Source organism: Anas platyrhynchos, chromosome 2 (assembly GCF_047663525.1).
Source record: "Anas platyrhynchos isolate ZD024472 breed Pekin duck chromosome 2, IASCAAS_PekinDuck_T2T, whole genome shotgun sequence".
In the NCBI taxonomy this organism is placed as follows: Eukaryota; Metazoa; Chordata; class Aves; order Anseriformes; family Anatidae; genus Anas; species Anas platyrhynchos.
The window spans coordinates 93,875,093-93,898,829 of record NC_092588.1 but is presented as its reverse complement, the minus strand read 5'-3'; the positions used below and the strand labels follow the sequence as shown (position 1 = coordinate 93,898,829).

At 38.2% G+C, this 23,737-nt stretch overlaps 1 protein-coding gene across 12 annotated transcripts in view; it reads left to right on the top strand.

Annotated features, from left to right (window-relative positions):
• The window catches only part of MYRIP (myosin VIIA and Rab interacting protein), a 217,822-nt gene that overhangs the window by 111,153 nt on the left and 82,932 nt on the right, over positions 1–23,737 (top strand). For 2 of the 12 annotated variants that reach the window (XM_038173975.2, XM_072033198.1), the window contains exon 1: positions 16,247–16,477. The exons of the other annotated variants lie outside the window; for them this stretch is intronic. The gene's annotated coding sequence lies outside the window, so the exon portion shown is untranslated. Of the gene's footprint in view, positions 1–16,246; positions 16,478–23,737 lie in introns of those variants that run through there. 12 annotated transcript variants of the gene reach the window in all.

The following is a 23,737-nucleotide window of genomic DNA, read 5'->3' as shown; positions in this document are numbered from 1 at the left end:
TGGATACTCAAAAGTTATTTCATGGTTTTTCTTTGCAAATAAGGATCTTAGGAAAAATGCAGAGATAAACCTGAAGCCATGCACTTTGCTGAGCTCACTGTAGTCATAGTATCACTTTTGTGATACTTGCTGTTAGTGATAGCTCACTTTTGATAGTGGAATTAATGGATACCAAGTGAACTTCTCAAGTGATCAGCCTGGACTAAGCTACAGTAGTAGGATTTCAGGATAGAAATCCTCTTTTATCTGAGGTAGCAAGGACTCCAGCCCTCCAGGCTCTTTGGGGGCTTTATTTAAATCTGCTGACTTCTAAAAGGGATACAGAGCATTATGTTAAATGAGCATATATGTAAATGTTAAATGAGCATATATGTAAACTTTTCAAGGCTTGTTCCAGGTTTGGCAGTGTTTGACATTTCAATTGCTCAGATGCACTTGATGATGCTAAGGAGTCAAATGATGTAATTACCACTTTGAAATTCTGCAAGCCCGGACTTAGCTCCCAGTTTTCCTTCAGACCATCTCTGTCTAAAGGCAGCTGTGTTAAACTTTGTATGCCCTAATTCTTTATTGGGGAAATATAATAGATAATGGTGGCAAATTTATGTTTTAGTATAGAGATTCTCAGGGAAGAACCGCCTCTGAATCCTGCCCAAATCTTGGGTACAGATGATGACTGCTACTAGAATCCAAGCAGAAATCAGCACCATTTCTCAACTCTAGCCTCTTACAACTGGGTGCCTTTCAATACGTAGTTTAGCCTTTGCAAAACCTTAGTTAATTCTTGTCACACAAAGATTATGCTTTTTTCAGTTCAAATGTACTTTTCCATTTTTAAAAGGACATAGATACACCATGCACACTTCTACCCTTTCTGTATCACAAAGAAAGTTGCTGTCCCAGCATTACTGAGGCTGAAAAGTGTTAGTTCTCAGAATTACTTTTTTAAAATAGAAAGTGAATTTATGTAATCTTGATTGACAAAGCTTCAGGACTGTGCTGAATCTCGTGAGCTTTCTGATATTTGCACACTTTTCATTTAGGTTATAAAGGCATCTTTGTGGCTTCCACAATTATTTGGACACTTCCATTTTTCTGAATAATTGCTGATGCTGATTCTGTGCATTTCAAATGTCTTTAAATAGTTTATGAAGGGCAGAAGAACTTCAAATTCAAAACACAGCTTTAGTGTATATATAAAGGTAGAAAATGAATACAACAATTTTGCCACAGAGGAAAAGAGTGTTTCTTTCATGTCTTTCCATGTCTTATATAAAAGTCATATAGAAAGGCTTGCAGATTGTTGTTTGGGTTTTTTCTTTGTTTTTGTACAGTGTATAGAGGATTTTTTTTCTTCCTCTGTAGGTGCCTGAATTCATTAGGTGAAGAAGCAGGCAGTGGACCTAGAGCCTGCTTCCTACACATACCTTACTTGCTGCCTGGTGACCAGACCAACCTGCCTTTGCCTTTTTGGCTTTATTTAGAGAGAGTAATCCCTACCTTGATACAATGTGTATAACCTTTGTATAACTGTTGTTCAACTTGAGATTGTACAGACCCGGAGTGTCCAATTAAAACCATTGATGTGAGGGAACCATAAGGGAAACGGAGGTTCTGGAAGGATCTGATAATTTTATGGTGTGTTAGTAAGGAACCGTAGCTATGCCATCCAGACAACCAGGTGAGACTTTTCAAAACTTCTCCTTCCGAGCCCTCTGCAAGAATCAGTTCAGAGTCTCATCTATCAGAATGTAACAGTCAACTTTTCTTTGTTAGCTTTACTGTTTTCATGCTTGCTCTGCAGCCTGTGCAAGAATATGAAATTGAAGAAGGATTTTTCAGGTTAGAAGAGTGTAAGTCACTCAGTTTTGCTGGAGAACTGTGTAATCCCCCAGGTTCATACTGAATCAAAAAGGTAACAAAATGGTTAGAATTTGCTCCCATGTCTGCTGTAACAAGGGGAATCAGATCTGAGGTTTCTGCCATCAGATCCAAACCGGATTTTTACTACTTTTAATTACTGCTGTTACTGCAGTGGTGTTTTTTTCTATGGTCAAGGCAATGCAATTGAACATCAGAGTTCTGTAGGAAAAGCAGCATTTCCTGTCCAAATGATTTTCAAGTGAATTGTGAGGAGAGCTTGCTGGCAAATTCCCTTAGTTGCTAACATAACAGATGGAAAATGGGGTCTTGATCAGAAAGAAATAAAAATGAGCCTTGCATTTAGTGAGGAGGAACACTTCCTCCATACTGTCTTTAGATTCTAGATTTCACGGTTTTATTTTTTTATTTAATAGTGAGAAAGAATCTAAACACAGTAATTCTCCTAATTACCATGTAGACCAGAATTGACATTCATCCCAATTAACAGGCTGGTTAAGATTGGCATCTGATGCTAGCTGATTGGGTTGAAAATGGGCAGCTGATATATAAACTATAACTATTTTCTTCTAATGAGATTTTCCATGATTAACCTCGTCCATAGAGATGTGATTTCTTAAATCACAGCAAATCCTGTTCATGGAATCAGCTGTGGGCATCCTAATACAAATAGCAGAATATCCTCACCCTTCTCTGGGTCCAGCTGGAGAGTTTTTCAAGGATGATGATGCATCTGGGGGCAGGAGTAAGAACTTAGTATAAATGAGAACTGGGATTCTGAAAGTCCTTTACATTTAGTAGGAATAGTAGAAAAAAACTGCATGTTACAATTTTCACTGCTAGAAACCATGGAAGATAAAGTCAGCATGTAGCAAAATGAATGATGCCCTTCATTTGTAAGATCTGGATCATTCTGCAACAGTGCTCTGGCAATTGCTGGTTAAGCAGTATAGGCAGCACCTCCCACATTCAGCTATTTATTTATGGCAGTAAAGAAACAATATCTGGTGGGGAAAAAATCAGCTTCTTATGGGAATGCTCTTAACTGTGACTCTCTCCTTAGTAGTAAGAAGTTTCTGTGATGCTGGGCTAGAAAGCTGAACTGTCCTGCCATAGTTCTGTGAAGCTAAAAATGTCTTCTTCCTGCAGTAGCATACTGCAGCAAAACCAAAGAGGGTTGAGGTGGGGAACCAAATGCTAAATAGCATTATTGCTGCCCCGTGATTTCTCCTAATCCCTGTAATTTATACGACAGGCAGAAAATCTTCACCTTTCTTCATTTAAAACAAGTAGTTTTGCTAGTGCAATGCCTTCTTAGAAGGAGTCAAATGCTTTCTGGAACCAATTCCCATATACGAAATCTTTAATGCCTCAGGTTGCAAGGCCCTGGCAGACCATCATTTCCAGAGAGATTTCCCCTCAGACGCGAATCTCACAGGTCTGTTCTGCTTTTAATTCTTGCTAAATAATTGTCTCCAGATGCTTCGACAGATTTATCTCCAGTCTGAACACTGCTCTCAGAATAAATGTAGCAGTTACTGCCTCTGAGTGTCTTCATAAAGCAAAATGATCTTGATGTTATCAAGTAAAATGACTTTGCCATTATCCCTACTGTTGGGATTTATTGAGAGTGCTGCCTTTATAACTAATAAAAAAAAAAAAAAAAAAAAAAAAAAAAGAGAGAGAGCCTGAAATTTCATGGAATGTTGTGCTGTTTGTGTGGTTTTGCAAAGGAAAAATTATTTTTTTTCAAAGTGATAACAAACTCTTCCAGTGAGGGTGTGTTGCCTAGCTTTCTGCTGTTATGCCTTTATTACAATTTCTGCAATTTCTGGTTGTTTTGTCCCAAATTATTCTTGTTCTCATAAGTTTATACTGAAAGTTGGATTATACAATGCTTCCAGTCTTTTACATAGTTCAAAGTCTCTGCGAGAAGTCCTTGCAGGTTCTGCATTTCCTTTGATGCCATGAGTTCAGTTGTGTGTAAAAGCTCCACATGTAAATGGCTTTTCTGTGTGTTTACAGACTGTTCGGCCTTGGTACAAAAAGCACACAAGAGATGCTAAGTTGGAGTGTTTAAAAATCCACAGTGGTGCTGTCAGAGTCATGGAAAAACACTGAAACCAAATCTGACTTCTACAGTCAGTATGCAGATATCTGGTATTATTATGTGGTCCTGTTTTAGTTTATGTAAATAAATATTCACTAACATCATCTGTGAAATGTTACTTGATGTTATTATGCCAGTGCTGTTTGTGCTTCCATAATTAATATTAAAATTAATTTAATATTTGAAGCAGAGCATCGTAAGAGGGATACTTCACAAGAAGGACACTTCATATTACTCCTAGGACTAACATTTAGGGATTGAAGTAAATATTCTGAATATTTTATAAGTATCTTGATTAATTTTAATTTAATCTAATTTCTAAATAATTTCTGTCCATAGTATAAAGTAATAGCAGAACAGGGTAGGCTGTTTATACTTCCTATTACACTAAATCACTGAAACCATTTGCAGTTGAGTATATTTTGAGAATATACTCTTCAGTCATAATTTTTCCACCATTCTCTATATCTGAAAGCTGCTTTCTCAACAGGGAATGAAAACATAATCTTTCAGTGTCACAAACTGTTTAAATCCCTTCCCTCTCTCAAGGTGACTTCCACTACTCTTCTGTTCAGCAGGACAGATGTCTTTTAAAAGGCATGTTACTGATCTCTTACAGGGACTAAATCTTAGCCCTTTCTTGTGAAGATGGTGACGTTGCATTTAAACTATCCCTGAAGTGTGCAGTACAGACATGTTCATGTTGCATTCCCAAATGAACCATAACTTTTGCTGTGTCATAGTACAGTCTGAGTAGAAATGAAAAATGTTCTTTAAAAGTATTTAAAATCTAACCTGGAATTTATGAACCTTGTGCATTCACCAGAGGTGTACACTTAGCAGATGTAATGGTTATAGATTTTAATTGCTTGAGTAATCCTGCTTTGCAGTTGTGTAACTGCATCTATTAGAGATGGAAGTTAATGTCAGTTTTTCTTGTGATAGTTGGCACAAATTTGATTTTTTTGATTTTGTTATGATTTTTTTAGCATGAGTTTACTGCTACAGACTCTCAAATGCAATGTGAGACTAAGGCTGAAGAACTGTAACTATGTATTTAAATTATATCAGGGGAAAAAAAAATCCTTCATTTCAGGAGATGATTAGTCCTTACACTTGATACCTGCTATTTTAAACTTGAGCCATTTTTCTAGAGCCCTTTGGTGTCAAACATTTCCATGATAACATCACTTTTCTGCTTTCCTGTTTTCTACCTTTACCTAGAAATAAAAGAGGTGGCAATTGTTGAGAAAATATACACTTCAGATAGATTGTAGTGGTCTTGGATATTTTTACTGCTGTTATATTTTATAAGCTAATACAGTAGTTTTATTCTTTGCATTAATGGTGATCTAGTTCTTCTTAGCTTTTCAGTTCTTTAAATATTTCTAATATTCTGTAAAAGCTTGAAGGCTACCAAAATAAAATAATTGGGATTATTTAAAGACAATCTGATGGTATAGTTACCACAGTGACACACACAGATATTTAAAGGGCATTTAAGTTGCAATGGTAAGCACATAAAAGTTTTGTGATGCAATGATTAAAGAGACTGTGAAGTGATTGCTCAGACATGACCATTATATATTTCTTCAGTTTGTGATTTCTTACCAGTTTATCCACAGCACATCTGCCTTACTGTGGGAGTAAAAAAGAACTATCTAGTGGATGAAAATTAAACACTTGCTTCATTTGCCTCAGAAGCTGTCAGTGATGTGGTCAATAAGCTGGAGACACAGTTTACGTTCCTGCATGGGATTCCAACTCCAAGCTTCTGTACTCTTTCTGTCAATAAATAAACAAACGAACAAATAAAGAAATAAATAAAGTCTTCCCCATGTGCCACTAGACTCAGAGCTATGTGCATCTTTAGCAAGGCCAGCATCTTTCAGCAAATACTGCATGTCTTTGGCACTCAAGGCAAGAGGAGTAGCAGGCTGTTATCCTTTGGAAGACTACGCGAGAGGGAAATGGGATGCTTTGTCAGTCTGTTTCACAGAGATCTATCAACAGCAAATGACTCAGGCTCCACTCCTGTCTTTGCTTTAGTGAGCATTTAATAAACATGTTTTTTAATTGAAAGTGTGTTCACAAATTACCTGATTTTTCACTGGTGTAGTATATTCACACATGTAGGTGTGGAGGAGCATGGGGTATCTGAGGGGCAGCTAAGTCACACAGCTCTGCTAAGTCTCCTGTAAACTTAACTATGATTTCACAAAATGACATACTTTTGCCAAATTTTGTGAATTTTCATGGTGAAGCACAGAATTCCTTGTGTCCATTTAAGATGTTATCCTCCACTGCATTCAAGTGCCAACCATCTCAAAGATCACAAGATTATTTTTTTCAGACATGTGGAAGGCATGCGATGCTGTTCTTTAGCCTCATTCTTAGAAACTGCAGAATTATTATGATTTTATTTTTTTTTCAAAATATTTAAACTAAGACAAGTCCATAGCACATGTAATTCAAAGGAGCTCAAGTTTATCCGACTAATGAGCAACAGATGGAGATGTGTCAGGTAATCATAACTGGAACAGCAAATGACAAGCCAGATTATGCTATACTTCAGACCTTGCCTGCCCACCTCCTGACAGTCATGTAATTAGCTAACTTAATAGGAATACACTTGCTATCACTGATTAGTACTTCCAGTTATTTCTGTATATTTCCATAGCTGATGTTAATAAATCTTCTTCTGATCATTGTGCCTCTTTTGGGTTTAGAAGATAATTGCCGTACAGGGCATGCTCCTCTTCCCCTACATTTTAGCAGATGGTTTCAGCAAGTGAGACTCCATACAACTGTGTTTTACAGCCTTGCAGCCCTATCACTTTCTTTTGTAACTGTATCAGTTTTTGCAATGCAGTTTCATTTGCTGAAAAGCATTAAGAAACCAGCAGATACTCGGAAACAGGAAGAAGCAAGAGTGTTACTTCAGTTCTCAGCTCTTTTTTTCCTTGTGTCCATTAACGTAGTAGAGATCATGGACCTGTTCCTATTGCACAGTTCCAGAGGAGTAAGATGTACTCTACAAAAGCACTCATGTCTCTAATCTGTAAAGGAGGTGACCAGTGTGTGTATATATATTTATATAGATTTATATAGATATATTGAGTTTGTGTGTGGATGTAATGTATAATATCAGCCCTGTAGTGCTGCTCTGTGTGGCAGGAAGACCTGCTGATTTTGCTACAGCAAAGACTGCTCAAAAGTCTGGAGCATGTCACTGCCATGCAGCCATTCATGTGCTCCATGTAAGAGCTATCCTTCAGTAGTTCAGCAAGCTTAACTTGTATCTCCTGGATTGTTCCCCCTGCTGACAGATTGCTGGCTTTTCTGTGCAGAGGTATTTCCTCCTGCTGCTTTTTGTTGTGGGGCATAGTAGGGTCCTAACAGTGACAGACCTGCTACAGAAGTCCTACAGGAGATGTGGCAGAAAACTGTTGCTGGTTTCCCTCGTCTTTCCGGGGGAGTTATCTTCCTCCCCACCCAGCCCCCTGTGGAATCTTTCTTCAGAGCCTGAAAAGCAAATTAAAGCCTTAATTAACACAGAGCTGGGGATTATTTGACGGTGTGAACATGGTGTGGTTTTTCTTGTCATTGCAATCCAGGCTGAACTCAGAATTATTTTACTGCTCCTGATGATCAATTAAGAGTTAATCATGCAAGGGAAAATTTAGTAGGGGGGAAGATTGTCTTTCTGACTTGAAAGGTGACATTGCAAACAGCAGACTATATTGAAGTTTTAATTAAAAGTACTGCTAACTTCTCTTTAAATTTTACTGTCTATATGCTGCAATCATCTTTTTCTAAGGAAGTTTAATCCAAGAGCACAAGATCAATACTACCCTAAAGTAAAATATATTGAGTTTTTTATTTGTTTGTTTGTTTGTTGTTGTTGCTGGTGTTTGTTTTTTTTTTCTTTTTCTTTTTTAATTTGTATAGTACCAGTATGTGAAGATATGATAAATATTTGCATATATGTATGTGTACATGGAAGGTTCATGTTAGTAGTACCTAATGAAACATTTCCTACATAAATGCATATTTATACTATTGCCAGACCCAAGAGAGCAATTTTGATGCAATAAATGCACCATGAATGAGCATTTTAAATAATGATCAGGAACATTCTGAGCAGTATTTCTTCAACTTGCAGACATGTTTGTTGATTATTTGGGAGCCACTGGATTTAACAGTTTAAATGCAAAGTAGGCCTGCAGTTTTAGAAATATATAAAGAAAAACCTTCCAATTCAGTTTCTCAATGGCCTCTTTGAACATTACACCTAAAAGAGCAAGGGGTTTTCTTAAGCACCTTGCACTGTTCTACCAGAACAAACATAAATAGGAACTTCAACATTGTAAAAATCCTGTTTTAAATTGTTGCACCATTCCCACATCTGATACTTCTTTTGGGAAGCTGTGACCATCTTCTTGATAGCTTCCTGCACTACTGGAAGTTCACTTACAGGTAGAACAGAGTATATTTATCAATGTGAAAAATCTACTGGAATGACTGCTGTGAAGTCTTCAACCAGTCATCCAAATTTCTCCCACCTTGGTGGCAGAATGGATTTTTTCCTAGCATAACTGCTTTTTTGTTTTGTTGCAACCTGCTATTCCCACAGAATGCCACATATCTGCAGATCCTAAAAAAGTATATTTCAGTGGAAGCAAATGTGCCCGTTTCTTTGCAAACTTTCCCAATCAACTCACCATAGGCATAGCAGACATTCCACCTGGAACCATAAGAGAAACAAAATTTAGTAATTTTTTTTTTTTAAAGAAGCCTCTTGCTTTGATTGGTTACACAACAGTGTTGACCTGAAAATGGCAAATTGTGCGGCTTCTGCAGATTTTCTGAATATGATTTATACTACACTAACATCTCTGTGCAAATTAAGTACATGAGAGATTTTAGAACTTAGAGAAGGGGAACCAGAACTTCAGTTTTCTTACTTTATTATGAATCTGTGAATGAACTTAAGCTGTTTTGGAAATCTTCCTTTTTCAAAGTTTGCCACCTTATTAGAGTTTTTTTTGTTTGTTTGTTTGTTTTTTATTTATTTATTTATTTTTACAGAGAATTGCACTACATACACTTCCTGAGTTTGAGGATGTTTTTTACTCTACTCTGACAACATTGTATTCTGAAATGTTGTTGTGCTGTGAGGAGTACAACAGGAAGCTGGTGTTGCCATAGCCACTGGTTTTAGAAGCTGATTATTGAACCAGTTTCTGTGCCAAAGTTCAGGGATGAATCTTAGCATATGGCTTGTAGATGTCAGCCTTAAATAGGTAATATCCAAACAAGAAATGAGAACTTATAACTGTTCGCATTGCCATGTTAATTGAAAGTCTCGCCCTTCTCCAGTCTATCTTAATTTCCAAGCCCCATAGAGTTCTCTTTTAGAACTGTATTTCAAAACTACAGAGATTTAAAGTAGTTTTATAAGTACTGCTTTTTTGTCAGTAGGATTAATTTCTCTAAAACCACACTAAGTCCTTTGTATACATTTAGGAATTTTAATGTCTTTAATTTTAAAAAGTAAAGCCAAGTGTTGCTGCAGAAGTTGTATTAAAAATTAAGAATGCAGTGCGTAGCTACAAATATAGGAAATTTATTTTTTCCAATGCAGCAAGTCTTTAATCCTCTTTCTGATTTAAATGAGAAGAGAATTCTCATGAAAGAAGTTGCATCCAGAGATACTTATTTTACTATTGTTTTCTAAAAGCACCCGTGAACTAAATAGTATTATCCAAATATATGGAAAGACACAGTTCTTCCTCAAAATACAGAATAGCCTATGCACAGAGTTCTGTAAAACCTTTATCTGTAGCTTATTTTATTTGAGAAATTATAATAAATTCTATGCATAAGTATTTTGTATAATTGAATTTCTGACATCATTCTGTTTCTTCTTACATTATTGAAAAGAACTATATCCCAAGATACCTTTGGAAATGTGGTTATGTGTTGTTTTGTGTTTTTTTTTTTGTTTTTTTTGTTTGTTTGTTTGTTTGTTTGTTTTTCTGCCTTCTACCTTCAAAGATGTTTTATATTTAGTTATATCAGAAGTAGATTGAAATCCATGTAACAGACATCTGGAACTGCTAGTTTCTAAATTAAGTCAGTCTAAGAATAATGAAAATTTTAATACATCAAAAAAGCAGATTTCCTATGCTTTTTTTTTTTCCCAAGAGAAGAAAAATTGCAAAGGATCCATATTTAATTATGTGTTGAAATTTGTCTGCTTGTTGCTTAAGAACATTACAATGTTTCTAACATTGCTAAACAAAATATTTATGTTATCTTCTTACCTTTACTTAAAGTAAGGTGTTCTGACACATATCAGCATGTAAAACTCAGTCTTTCTGCTATTTATAGTAGACTGCAATTTCTTTTAAAATTGGTTTGTTTCATTCTCATTTTATTTTTTTATTCTGTCCAATGTGATTGTTAAAATAGTATCCTCTGTTTATTATAATGAAGTCATGATTGTGTACTTGCCTTCAATTTGAGTTCATTTATACATTTTAACTGTCAGTGGTAATGAGGCAATTGAAGGTAGTTCATATGCCAAAAGGCTGGAAGTGCTGGAATATGCACAGCAGTTGTATGAACGGTACAAGATATAACGGTGAGTTACCATTGCTTATTAAGGAGTGAATTTAAGTCTTAAAAGTAGCATTAAATCCTTTAATTTGATGTGATCTGCTGCTAGCAGAAGGGGAAAAAAACACACCAAGAAGAGATGTTTCCATATGCTTACAGTCATTGTAGTTTGATCATTGCAAGCTAACTACTGTTTGTGTACTGACTGAAGCTTTGGCAAATCATGGAATCATTCAGATAGGAAGGAACATCTTGAGATCATTTTGTCCAATGCCCCTGCTCAAGCAGGTTCAACTACAGCAGGTTGCCCAGGACCGTGTCCAGTCAAGTTATGAGTATTCCCAGGGATGAAGACTCCACAACCTCTATAGACAGCCTGTGCTGGGGTTTGACCATTCTCAAAATGAGAAAAAAAAAAAAAAGTGTTTTTTTTTCAGATCAGATAGAGTTCCACATGTTTTAATTTGTGCCCACTGCCTCTTGTCCTGTCACTGGGCATTACTGAGAAGAGTATGGCTCCCTATTTTTCATTTCTTCTCATCAGATATTTATACATACTGGTAAGATCTCCCATAAGCTTTCCGTATCCAGGCTGAACAGCCCTCTCAGCTTCTCCTCATATGAAAGATGCTCTAGTGCTTTCATCTTGTTGACCAACTTATAGTTCCCTGTGTCCACCTCCTTGCCATTCTTGAAGAATGGAGAGACATTTGTTGTCTTCCAGTTTGGAGGACTAAGGTTGTGCACAAAAGAAGCTGTGTGTTTAAAAAGATGCTTGGAAGAGTTCTCTGTGGTTTTGTTACAAAATGAGTGGGGTAAAATGTTGATGTACTCAGAATGAATTGTGCTTGTGATGAAACACAGGTTAAGTGATTTTTTCGTTCTGTTTCTCCTGCAGAGGCCTGCAAGCATTATGTTACATATTAGGGTTTTTTGAAAAACTGCTTTGGTTACACACTGGTAGAAGTCCGGTTTTGCATCTGTAATGCCTGAAGTAACACTGGTACAGCCTTTATAAACATAGGTGTTAGTCTTATGGAAATCTTTGCCATGTTCTATGTTCCAAAAGTGCCATTTAAAGGATATGAAAACCTTGCAGTTGGGAGTGGTGTACAGAAGACACCAGGATCTTGATCAGTCACCTGCAATAGTCCAGGTTTGGCAGCACCAAGTTCAGCTCAGGAGCCAGTTTGAGAGACACTTTAAAACATGCTTAAAATCCTAAATCCTTCCTGTTCTTTTAACCCTTCTGCAAGGCCAGATGCTTTCTAGGTTCCCAATGGTGTAGTGGGTTTATATGGCAAGGTTTTAGTAGCAGGGGGCTATAGGGGTGGCTTCTGTGAGAAGGATCTAGAAACTGCCCCATGTTAGGTAAAGGCCCCACTGCTGACCAGAGCTGAGTCAACAAGTGATGTTGATTTGCGCCTCTGTGAGAGCATATTTAAGACAGGGGAAAAAAAACGCTGCAACACACAGCAGCTGGGAGAGTGAGAGGAGTGAGGAACAGCCTTGCAGGCACCAAGGTAGTGAACAAGGAGGGGGAGAGGTGCTCCAGGCGCTGGAGCAGAAGTCCCCTGCAGCCTGTGGTGAGGACCATTGTGAAGCAGGCTGTCCCCCTGCAGCCCATGGAGTACCATGGTGGAGCAGGTGGACCTGCACCGATGGAGGCTGCCGCCTGTGGAAGACCCTTGCCGGAGCAGATTCCAGGCCGGACCTGTAGCCCATGGAGAGGAGACCACGCAGGAGCAGGTGACCTGGCAGGAGCTGCTGCCCGTGGGGGACCCAGGTTGGAGCAGTTTGCTCCTGAGAAATGGACCCCATGGTACGGACCCATATCTGGAGCAGCTCTGGAAGAGCTGCTGCCTGTGGGAAGCCCACACCAGATCAGTTCAGCAAGGACTGCATCCCGTGGGAGAGACCCCACAGCACAGGGGACAAGAGTGACCAAGAAGGAGAGACAGAGAAGAAGCGCTATAGACTGACCATAACCCACATTCCCTCATTCCTCTGCGCCACTTTGGGGGAGGAGGTAGAAGAGGGTGGATGGGGGGAAGGTACTTTTGGTTTCTTTCCTTTGTTTCTCGTTTCTCTAGCTTGTTAGTAATAGGTAATAAATCTTACTATCTCCATATTCTGAGTCTGTTTTGCCCAACATGATAATTACGGCGTGATCTCTCTGTCCTTATCTCAACCCTTGAGCCCTTTATCATCGTATTTTCTCCCCGTTCGTCTTTGAGGAGGGGAGTGAGAAAGCAATTGTGGTGGAGCTCGGCCACCAGAGTAAAACCACCACAAATGGCATCTGCCCTTAGCTGCATTCATCAGCTGGACTTCTTGCACTGGAAAAGTTATTGATGCCGAAAGCCTTCAAAACTGAAATTGTCCTTATACTTAACAGCAGAGGAGTAGTTGGTAATCAGGACGTGTTTTCTAGACCCAGTGTCCAAGGGCTTTGCTTTCTTCTCTTGGCAAAAGTTCCTGGTGTTTTTGTTTTAAAATGTGCCTATGTGGCCTTGATTACAGCAACTCAGTACAGAGATGTTGCCATCGTGATTTATTTTTTAAAATTACAGCAGTAAAATAGAAATACAAATTTAATGTCACATCCACCATAGGAGATTCAGTCTAGTGGAGAGGACAGTGGGACGACAATCAAGGGGTCAGCATCAATTTTGGTTCACTCACTGGCTGGCTGACAGGCCTTGGGCAAATTGCTTTCACCTCTCTGTGCTCCCCCTCCAACTCTGTCTGTCATTTTCATTTAGATGATTAGCTCCCCTAGGCAAGGAATGCATCTTGTTTGTACAGTTCCCTGGGTTTCATCTGAAGTCTCAGGGTCTCCCATAATATAACAATAGTGATTCACATGAGTACTAAGATTTGTCTCTGATATACAGATCCGAGGAACCTAATCTTCACAAAGAGATGGAAGTTCCTGGCCATTGTGTTACTAATGTACAACAGGGAAATAGCTAAAACTGCCAGGCTCTTCTGTTTTTGATGTGCCAAACCCATTCTGTCCCCAGTGCTTTTACTAGAACTCATACAGGTGTTGTTCCTGCTCTGTAACACTGTTGTCACACATGCAGGAGTGTGGCATGACCTGTGCTTGTGTGGGTGGCCAAAGGGTAAGATGTGATCAGATAGCACATCAGCCAGTCAGCTGGCTCTGCCAGCCAGTCAGCCCTGCATATCTGCCAGATAAGCTCACGCAACAGCTTTCAACCACACAGAAAATTTCAAGGTACCTGTAGCCCTGGCTGGTGTGTCTGCATTGCCATGTGAAGTCTGGAAAAGCAAAAGAGATTATATTTTGTCTGAGATCAAGATCTGCATGAGATGAGAGAGAGAATATACAGTGTTGTCTTCTCTTTGCACTGGTTGGATCCATGTCTTGGGTTTGCATGTAAAAGCAAACCAGGGTGCACATCATTAACTAGCTATTGGAGAGGTAAGTGCTACAAGGTAATGATGTTTCATTTCCTGGCTTGTTAGAGGGCCTCTGCAGTCAGCCTTGAGGGAATGCTCTTGTTTTGAAAGTCTTTCAGTAACTGCATTTGCCTTGTTGACATGGTACTCACCAGAGCAGACACTTTCAGTACAATACATAGGGCACTGCCACTTGGACTGACATTTGTGCCTCCCTCCCCTGCCAAGTACAACCCACTTCCCCTTTCCCCTCCAGAAGTGTCACAACTGTACTCTGTTCACTAACACAACACGCACAATCTAGCTTGTGTTACTTGCTGTTCCTTCCTACTAAGTTGTCAACAGTTTGAGCTTAGTGACAACTTCATGTTGTTAGGGGATTTCATCTTTGCATACTACATGAGGTTGCTGACAATCATCATTTTATTATGGATCTTGTCGTGATTTCCCTTAAAGCTTCAGTTTACACAGTGGTGGAAATCTGAGGTCTCCCTTTTAAAAATAGTTGCAATGCTCAGCTTTTTAGAGCAGAAAATATGAATCTTAAAGGAATATGGATATCTTATCATATTGAAATGATAAGTAAAAACACATCTGTTTATTCTGCTTCTTAAACTCTGAGTTTTTGAAAGGCTGGGATTGACAGTACTGATTATGTAATGTAGGAAAGAAATGATAACCTGCTGCCATCCACTGTCCATACCATTTTAGTAAACACCCACCCCCCAGAGTGGAGGATAGGGATCTGTCATGAGAGCATATCTCATTTCTCATCCTAGCAACTATGTGTGCTGCTCCCAGACAGGCTGGGACATGCTCTTCTCCCAAAGCATTATATGAGTGTGATGATTTCACCAAATCCATGTACAATGTAGGCAAGTATTATAATAGGATGTGTCAGTAGGTTTTTAATCTGCGTAACAATTATCATATATAAACCACATTGGGATGAAAATTCTCCTTGAGAGTAACTTCTCTGAGCTATTGTTACTAGATTACAAAGTGTAGTCATTACTATATCATTGTGAATACTATTAGCAGAACAATGGTTTTAAAAAATAATCATAAATAATGTTGTTTTTTTAAACAACATGGGTTGTGGGTGAGGGAGAACTGAGTTCATATTGCTTAGAGCTGATAATTAAAGTAAGCAAGGACAAGAGAGGCTGTAGTAATTTGAATTAGTTCCTTAAAAACAAACAAACAAACAAACAAAACTCTTCTATCTCTAAGCAATATGCATATGAGACTTTCAGTTCCTGTGTAAAAGGTGCCATTTGCAGAGAACTGGGGCTAACTGTGAGATTAGGTGTAGGGAACACCTAGGATTTGGCCCCAGAAAAGTGCCTTCTGCGGCCGGACGGAAGCCGCAGAAGGGAACACCAGATGAATACCCCTCCTCCACAAAGAGGCTCAGCAGGTCTCTCGTACCCCAGTTGCATGATGATTGGATGAGCCTTGCATGGATCTGATAAAAAACTGTTTTTCTTTTTGTTTTTAGAATGTGTGCTGTGTAGATTTGTTGGTGGCTTGTACATACAAAATAGTTTTGTATGGTCACCTCTCTATGGTCACCTCAGTTACCATCCAGCAATGGGCTGCAAACAGATCTAAGTGCCTTTGAAGTTTAATGTCTAAGTTGTTTATTCAGCATCAGAGAGAAAATACAGTAGGGAAAATGATATCTGTAAATTCAAACAAGAAAAACAGTGAGAAATGAGTCTTGGGGAGGGGTACCAGAGCACAACTGATTCTACAACTAGATTTCAGGCCAAAGATATTATCTCACAATATTGCTGTTTGTCTTAAAATGTACATCACATTACAAGAGCTACAACAGGGAGGTGTTGATGTTGCTATTGGAAACCTACTATTTTGCATTTCCTAACCTTGGTTATTTTAGCTAGCTGTCTGCATTAGATCTCACATAGTGTATCTCAGAGCCTTGAAATCTTTTGTGTGCCTGTCCTCAGAAGACCCCAGGGACATGCAGCATGCCTGAGCTGTGAAGGGAGAAGCTGCTTCTTGAGCATTTTCTTTCCTTGCTTTCCCTCACACCCCCTTCCCTTGCTTACACTAGCACTTGAGAAATTCTCTTATTATTCTACTGCAGGCTGTTCCACTGCGAGTGAGCTGCATTTGCTGTGGAGAGAAGTGCTGCTGAGAGGAGCTGCACGCACTGCGCCTTCTCTTCAGCAGAATCTTCCCGTCCACCTGCATCACGAGAGTTATTTTCAAGGGCTGGGAATGGGGGGATTTTTGTTCCCCCTCCCTCTGCCTTCCATCTAAAAATATTGCAGTTCTTCACTTAATGATGAGGAACACACATGTCATGAATAAAATATTAGTACAAAGCAGGAAATATACTTTAGGGGTGATTATCCTGAAAGGAGTATGAAACAGAGCAGAACTAGAACACAGTAACTACTCCAGGTAAATCTGCTTATTGCTTTATTTCTTATCATTTGTACTGATGATACCCGTATCTTTGTCTTGCATGATATTAAAATGAGATGACTTCACTTGTTGTGTTGTGCATCACTGTCTTTGCAATTCAATTATTTCAGTTCATAACATTAATGCTTGATTTAATCACAGGTCTGAGAGTATCTTTCAGTTTTGGAGACTGAGATGCAGAGAAATTTTAAAGTTTCAGTGTCTTGAACTTGTGACAAATGCATCTCTGCACAGCATTTACTGAATTAGCTAGGGGGAGCTTTGTTTTTCCTAAAGAGGTTTTGATTTATCATTACATTTGTAATGACTTTAAAAGATGTTTTGAAATAGCTTTGTCCCGAAATGCAGACTTTAAAAAAAAAAAAAAAAAAAGGAAACAGAGAGGTATATGTGAATAAAATAATTTTACTTTTCAAATTAGTGAGTAAATACAAATGTATACTCAGTGTTTACTGGCACTGCTGAAATCCCAAGCAGTGCAGTGTTGTGAGGTTTGCACAGGGAAGTGGACACAATCACAGCAGTAGTTTTCTTGGCCAGATAGATATGCTGAGAGCTCTTAGATGCAAATAGCTGATGGATTTAATCATCCGCTTTGATGATCAATGAAATTCTTTGTAACAGAGATAGGACAGGTTTCCTTCAGCATTGCTTTTTTTTTTTTTTCTTTTTGTCTTGACAGTGTTTTGACAAAGATTCTTTAGCACTTCTGGAGATGTTCTCTCTTAATGCCTTTTAAATGTGTTTCAGAAAAGCAGCATTAACACTAAACACTGTTTTATGCTGCTGCAGTCATAACATGAGGTTTACAGGCATCAATGTGAAATCTTCTCAGATGCACCACAGCATCTGTGTTGTGATGATGGAGCAATGATATGTTATCCCACTAGCATAGAGGGAATCATAACTTCTAAAGTGAGCAGAAGCTGAAGCATCATTACACTGCATATACTTAAGTATAGGTATTAGGACGATAGTTCTCCCTTCTGTGTTTTGCCTTGGCAGCCACAGCAGCTTCAAAATCTTGAATATTTATTTTTGTTATAGGATGGATAGGAAAAAAAAAAGAAGTTAGTCATGCTCAAATAATCATCTCATTTGGGTCACGGTGAAGCATATTCCTGCTTGTCTATAAACACTTTCATAGTGGTGGCAGCTTTAAAGGATGCAATTGTCTCTCTTGCAAGTATAATAAATTAAAACTGATACAGAGCAATTACAAACTGTACTTTGAGCTCATTGCTGCAGAGTTGTTCCTGTCTTTGCTCTCTGTGTTTAGGAGATGATCTACTACTATCAGTCTTTCTCTATGCTGTTCATAGAAAATACAGCTGTATGAATAATTGGTCATTGTAATTCTAGAGGCAATTGAAAGCATAGCTGTGGCTGTCAGTAGGAGAATTAGCTGCAAAGATCTGATGATATTAAGGAGACCCTAGCCCTGAGATCCCATCTTTTTTAATAATAATGCTTGTGTGGAGCTCCATCCTTTGATAACCAGTTTAGGGTTGTTTTCTGTCCTAAATTCCTCCTTTGCTAGGAGACTGGTGGGAATTTTCTCCAATCCCTGCTAATACTTCTGCAGTTAGAAGAGAAAGTCCTTACGATGGAAAAATACATATAAGCTGCTAAAGAGAGCACAGGAAGAATGCTAAGGGAGAGCCATAGAAACCAGACAAGTCTTTGTAGCTCCTGAAAGCCTGTAGTGCAGACAAGATCAAGGCAGGGCATGAGCAAGCCAAGTGCCTGTGTTAGCCACAGAGGGACTGCCCAACAGGGTGGGACAGCCACTTGCTTGTCCGTATGAAGCTTAGGTTGCTGGGTGGGAGCTGCAGGCAAGGTATGGGGGTTTGGAGCAACCTGCTCACCCTCTGGGCCAAGTTGTTGGTGAAGTAACACTTAGCACACCTGCCAGAGTATTGCTCTGATTTTGTAGCTCACACTACAAAATGGGTTTTCAGTCTCTTAAACAAGAAACTAAATATGAGGATGTAGCAGCAGGCATGACTAAAATGTTGCCTTTGTCACACTTTTACAAGCAGTTCTGCAGGTGCACGGTAACATGCGCCAGATTTCAGTTGTTTTAATTACATGCACTGACATACTTTCTGAATGTCTGAGTTGTCAGGTGAATGTTTGATGCAGGAAAGAACAAAAAGGGAGGCACAGTGGTACAGAGAGAAGGCTGCTAGACAAAGTTAAAACAGCATATGGAAAACTAAGGTGTCAGATTCAGTTGCTGATGAGCTACAAACATTTATCCTGGAAATGTCTTGGGAGTTCCCTGCAGTGCAGGGTGTGGGCAGGTGTCTTTGGGTTCAGGTCTGCCACTTCACACACTCTCACCTCTTCCGCTTTTAGTGTCTGTGTGGCTGTTCAGTGATTTGTAGGAATCTCTCCTTATCGTTTGGTTACATGCAAGGCACAAGCACCCGTGGTTCAGCTCACTGTTAACATGCCATTCCCCACTCTCTTCTAAGGAGCAGCTGGACCTTGCCCCCTTCTGCTCTATAAAGTTCTCCTTGCTGAGCCTTTGCTCTTGGGCTCTCTGCAGATCTCTTCAAACTTCTGGGTATAATTTTGTGATTTTTTCTAGAGAAGTCTAGTGAGAAGAGGGGAAGACTACACAGCTTGCACTTGGAAATGCTGACAATTCCACATTGAGGTGGATCTGGTCTTCTGACCTTGGTTCTGCCCTAGCGGTAAGAGCAGGAGGTGGAAGTCCACAATTAGGTAACCCGTTGCTCCAAGAAATTACTCATATAGATTAGTTTTCCTAATTAAAAAACATACATATATATTATTCAGTGAGCATAATATTACCAATGAATTATTATTATTATTATTATTATTATTATCATCATCATTATTATCATTATTATCATTATTATTATTATTAAAAATAATAAAGGTGGATTTGTGGCTTAAACATCATTAGGAAAAAATTATTTGAAAACAAAGAAAGAAGATCTGCTGGGAAATCTTAAAATTGATACAAAGTTACCCCAGCCTGGCATTGTATTTAAAGGACAATTACTGATACAAATAGTCCTTAACTACTAGTAAAATAGCAAGTGGTGGAGATGCTTTAAAAATAAATAAATAAAAATGTTTGTACACTTTTCTGCTATCTACAAAGAAATATCAGAAATATTTCAGGCTTTCCTCATGCTTTCTCCTTTAGGAAAGCACTGAACAACCAGAAACCTCTCTGGATAAAATCACAGAACACCATACCATAGTGTTTGCTTTTGTACACTGGTGGATTCTTGTCCAGAACAAAATGGTTACCTGACGGCATTTTAAAAGATTTATTCTACTTTAGAGGGAGTTCCACTATGTCTCCAACTGATAAAATAGTCTTTTCACTATGTACAAACAAGTTAAAAAAATGCAAAAAGGATTATTTAATATATTAGATGATGCTTATTGTCTGCTGATGCAACCAGCAGACTATTTGTGTGTGTTCATATAATAAAATACAAATCCTACCACCATGTACCTCTTTGTATATTTGTATGTGAAAAAAGACATAAAAAAGCAGTCGTTCTAATGGTGCAAGTGGTAGGAGAAAGACTCATCCAGCTGGCTACATACAAAATCTTGTTTCATATATAATAGCCATTTCCCAATAGTTGACAAGATGAAAACCTGTTAATTAATTTCATTTGTAAGAGCTGGATAATAAATGTGAAGAAATGGAGAATAAGCAATCACTGAAGAAGGATGCCAAGAATACAATTAGCTTTGTTGTACTGCTCCCGTTAAGTTCATGAATGATACAGAACACAAAGATGCCTTCTGCACTGAGGTTAGGTGAGATATAACTCAATGCTTAGTCACAGAGCCATTTTGATAGTGCCTTGATGTATCGCAATAGACAGTTTCACAATGCAAGAAGAGTTAATCATAAATGAACGATCAAAAGCATTTCTATCGTTTTATTAGTTACTGTTATGATGTGGCTGATGACAGACAGAAATGCACCATTGTATATGACATTCTCATTAATGGCCTCATTTTACAATGTTAAACTCCATTGCAAAATTCCTACCACCTTCTGAAGTGCAAGTGTTTACTGTTTGCACCGCAAAGGGCTTGTTGAGGGCTGTATTCCAGCTGCAGCATGTGACTAGGTAGATGAAAAGGTAAAAATACATGCAAGAATGACATGTAAATAGATTTTCATTCTGCAATTTCAATGTCCCTACTGGCATTTCCTTCACTTTGGCAGAATAACTAGGCTGAATATTTTTAGGCACTATGGTTCTAGTCACTCCAATCCCTCTAAAATGCTTTCCTTTGGTGAATAGGGGGATTTTTTATTTTTATTTTTTTTCCAGAAAGATTAGGGGTGAGCAGAAAATAACAATGAGTTGCTAATTTCCTTTAGACAATGAACAAATGAATTTTATAAGAATTAATGTCTTCTTTCACAAGCTTAGTTCAGAAATATTTGTTGCTACACAAGGCTCCTGTAATGGTAACAACTACCATATAATTGCATGGCCTCGATGTCCACTATATTAAGAAAATAATAATCACTTGCAACAAAAATTAAAAATCCATTTAATCTCCAAGGGAGAGTATAAAGTATCTGGGCAAAATATGACAGTAATTATCATCATTCTTCATTCTACATTCTCTGACCATAAAATATATGTAAAATTGTAGCAGTTAGAGAAAAATTCTCCATATCTCTAATTAAAACAATTTGAGGATATTTGATTTTAGGGTTTGTTTGTTTGTGTTTTTTTAAAGAAATCAGCAAGATTAAAATTGTAGTTAAAATAAAATATAGAAAGTATTAGGAAGCAACTTGATAATGCTGATAAAAGGCTGTTAAGTGGTGTCTGTAATATTGCAGCTGTAAATCTTGCCTGGATCCACGTAGCCCCCTATGTCCTGGTGTTCCCCTTTCTAAAAACAGTTCATAGTATTTCCCCACTGCTGCAATGCAGGTTGAGCTTTTCTAGAAGAAATCATTGTTTAGAATTAGAGATAACATTGCTTTTTTTGTGTCTGATACTGCCTATATGTAACTCAGGCTACTTTCCTTACACAAGCTTCATTAAACTTCTTAAATTGAACCTGATTTGTTCCCATTGAGATTCTGGTTGGTAATATCCGAAGTGGCAACTATTATTGCTTCATCCTACTTTTAAATGCAGCCTATGTTGTCCTGCCCCTTCCCTCCACCTTCAGTTTATCGACACAGAAAATTAAAATTTTATGAATTGTTTTTAACAAGAATTTAAAAAAAAAAAAAAGTTACCTGTGTTTGTTAGATTTATCTATTTAATTGGAATTAATTAGAATTTAATTAGAATATCAATTTAATTAGAAGAGCTACATACATCTAATTACAATTATTGAATACTCCAGCCTCCTCTTTGGCCTGCAAAATCTTAAACAAACTATCAGTAAGTGTATTATCTCTAAAAAGAATAAGTAATCCTGAATTTTGTCTTTTTTTTTTTAATTGTTTAGAATTTATGTAAATGAAAAATCTCCTTTTGAGACATGCAGAGCTGAAAATATTACAGTGCTCAGATTTGATCATTGTGCCTACTCTGCAAGGAAAACAAACAAACAAGCAAACAAAACCAACAAACTTTGGGGTTTTGCTTGTTTGTTTTTAAAACAGACCAAATTCTGCAGTTGCCATTGGGCTGAGTGACCCGGGACAGCACATACATGTTGGGAGCAACCTAACCTCTGCAGTAGGTCAGTGTTTTTATGCTTTTTAGTTTAAGCTCTCATTCCTTTACCATGTTTGAAATGTAAGAGCCACGGCTCATGCCTTGACAAGAGGTTGCTGTTTTTTGGCAGAGCACCTTGACTCTTTCCTCAGTGGCTTTCAGCTTTTCCCCATCAGAGCATAGTGCTGTAGCCCATCACAGCTGCCGAGCCCTGCTGGCCTTCTCAGGGTCTCCTTCTCACAGCCTGTTAGAAAGGCCCGAAAGAAAGGGACTGAGCACCACCTTGTCAACAAACAACACAGTTTCCAGTAAGTGGTGCAGAAGCACTTAGTTGAGTTTTGAGGATTTGGGGAAGTAATGCTTTGCTAGAAGTTAATTCAAGACTTGCATTACCAACAGCTCCCAATTTTTCTGAATGCTTACAGAGGCCAGTGAACTCTACAGCATAATTCAAGGAAGGAAGAGTTTGTGACCAACAAAAGTGACTTATGTTCTGTGAAACAATTTATGAGTACATTGGCTTTCTGGTGAGAATAGATAAATAACCTTTAAATATGCCTTGGAATAAATCTTTCTAAAGAGATACAGAAATGATTAAAGATGAGGAATGAAGGAAGCATTGAGTGTAGCAATTGGAGCTTAAAGCTGGTGCTGCACTTTCTTATCAGGAATATTACTTCAAATGCACTCAAGTTGCATGAAGCAGATCTGTATGGTGTTTTGCAGTGCTGATAATAAGTTGTTTGGGTAATTCAGAAGAAATCCTGGCTTGCTTTATAGCACTTCTTCTGTTGGTGAGTTAAGAGACCTGCCTGTAACTCCAGAACAGATCCAGCGTGGAAAATCTGTAACATAATGATTGAATTTAAAATGTGCATGGGAACTGGTGAGGTATTTCTGTCCACTTTCCTGCCCAGCTTTCAGAAGTTGTCATTCTTCAAAAATTGTGGAGTTAATTATCTTAATCCACAGAATTACAGTAGCTCAGTAACTTGACCCTGCTGTAAGCATTACAAGAGCAAACAAGTGTTTTTAGGGAGAAGGCTGAAGCTGATTTTTTTGTGCTACTAATCACATCAACTCCAAAGCCACATCACAAGAAGACTTGAATGGAAGTGGGAATACTGATTTTGTTTCAGATATTAGTATGGCCTCCTTGTATTTCATAACTCTTATGTAATTAGTGTAAGAGGAAAGAAGTATTCCTGTGTTGTTGTTTTAATTAAACCCAGATAAAAGAGGAAGAAGGGTCTAGGATCTCTATCTGCTGAGTCAGTCTATAAGCCTGTGGGTATTCAGATGGAGGGAGGAGTGTTGTTTTTAATATCACATGAGGGATGGACAAAAAAGATTTGCAGTTTCTAAGCAAATACAATTCTTCCATTAGACCAGAGAAAGTTTGTAACTTTCTTACATTTCTTAATGTTTGTAATGAGCTTGGCATACTTGTTGCCTTTTCAGTATCATTCGAGCTGCTGCTATAGCTTTTGTCCTACTTTGGCTATCATCATATTTAATGAAAAGAAAAATCGCA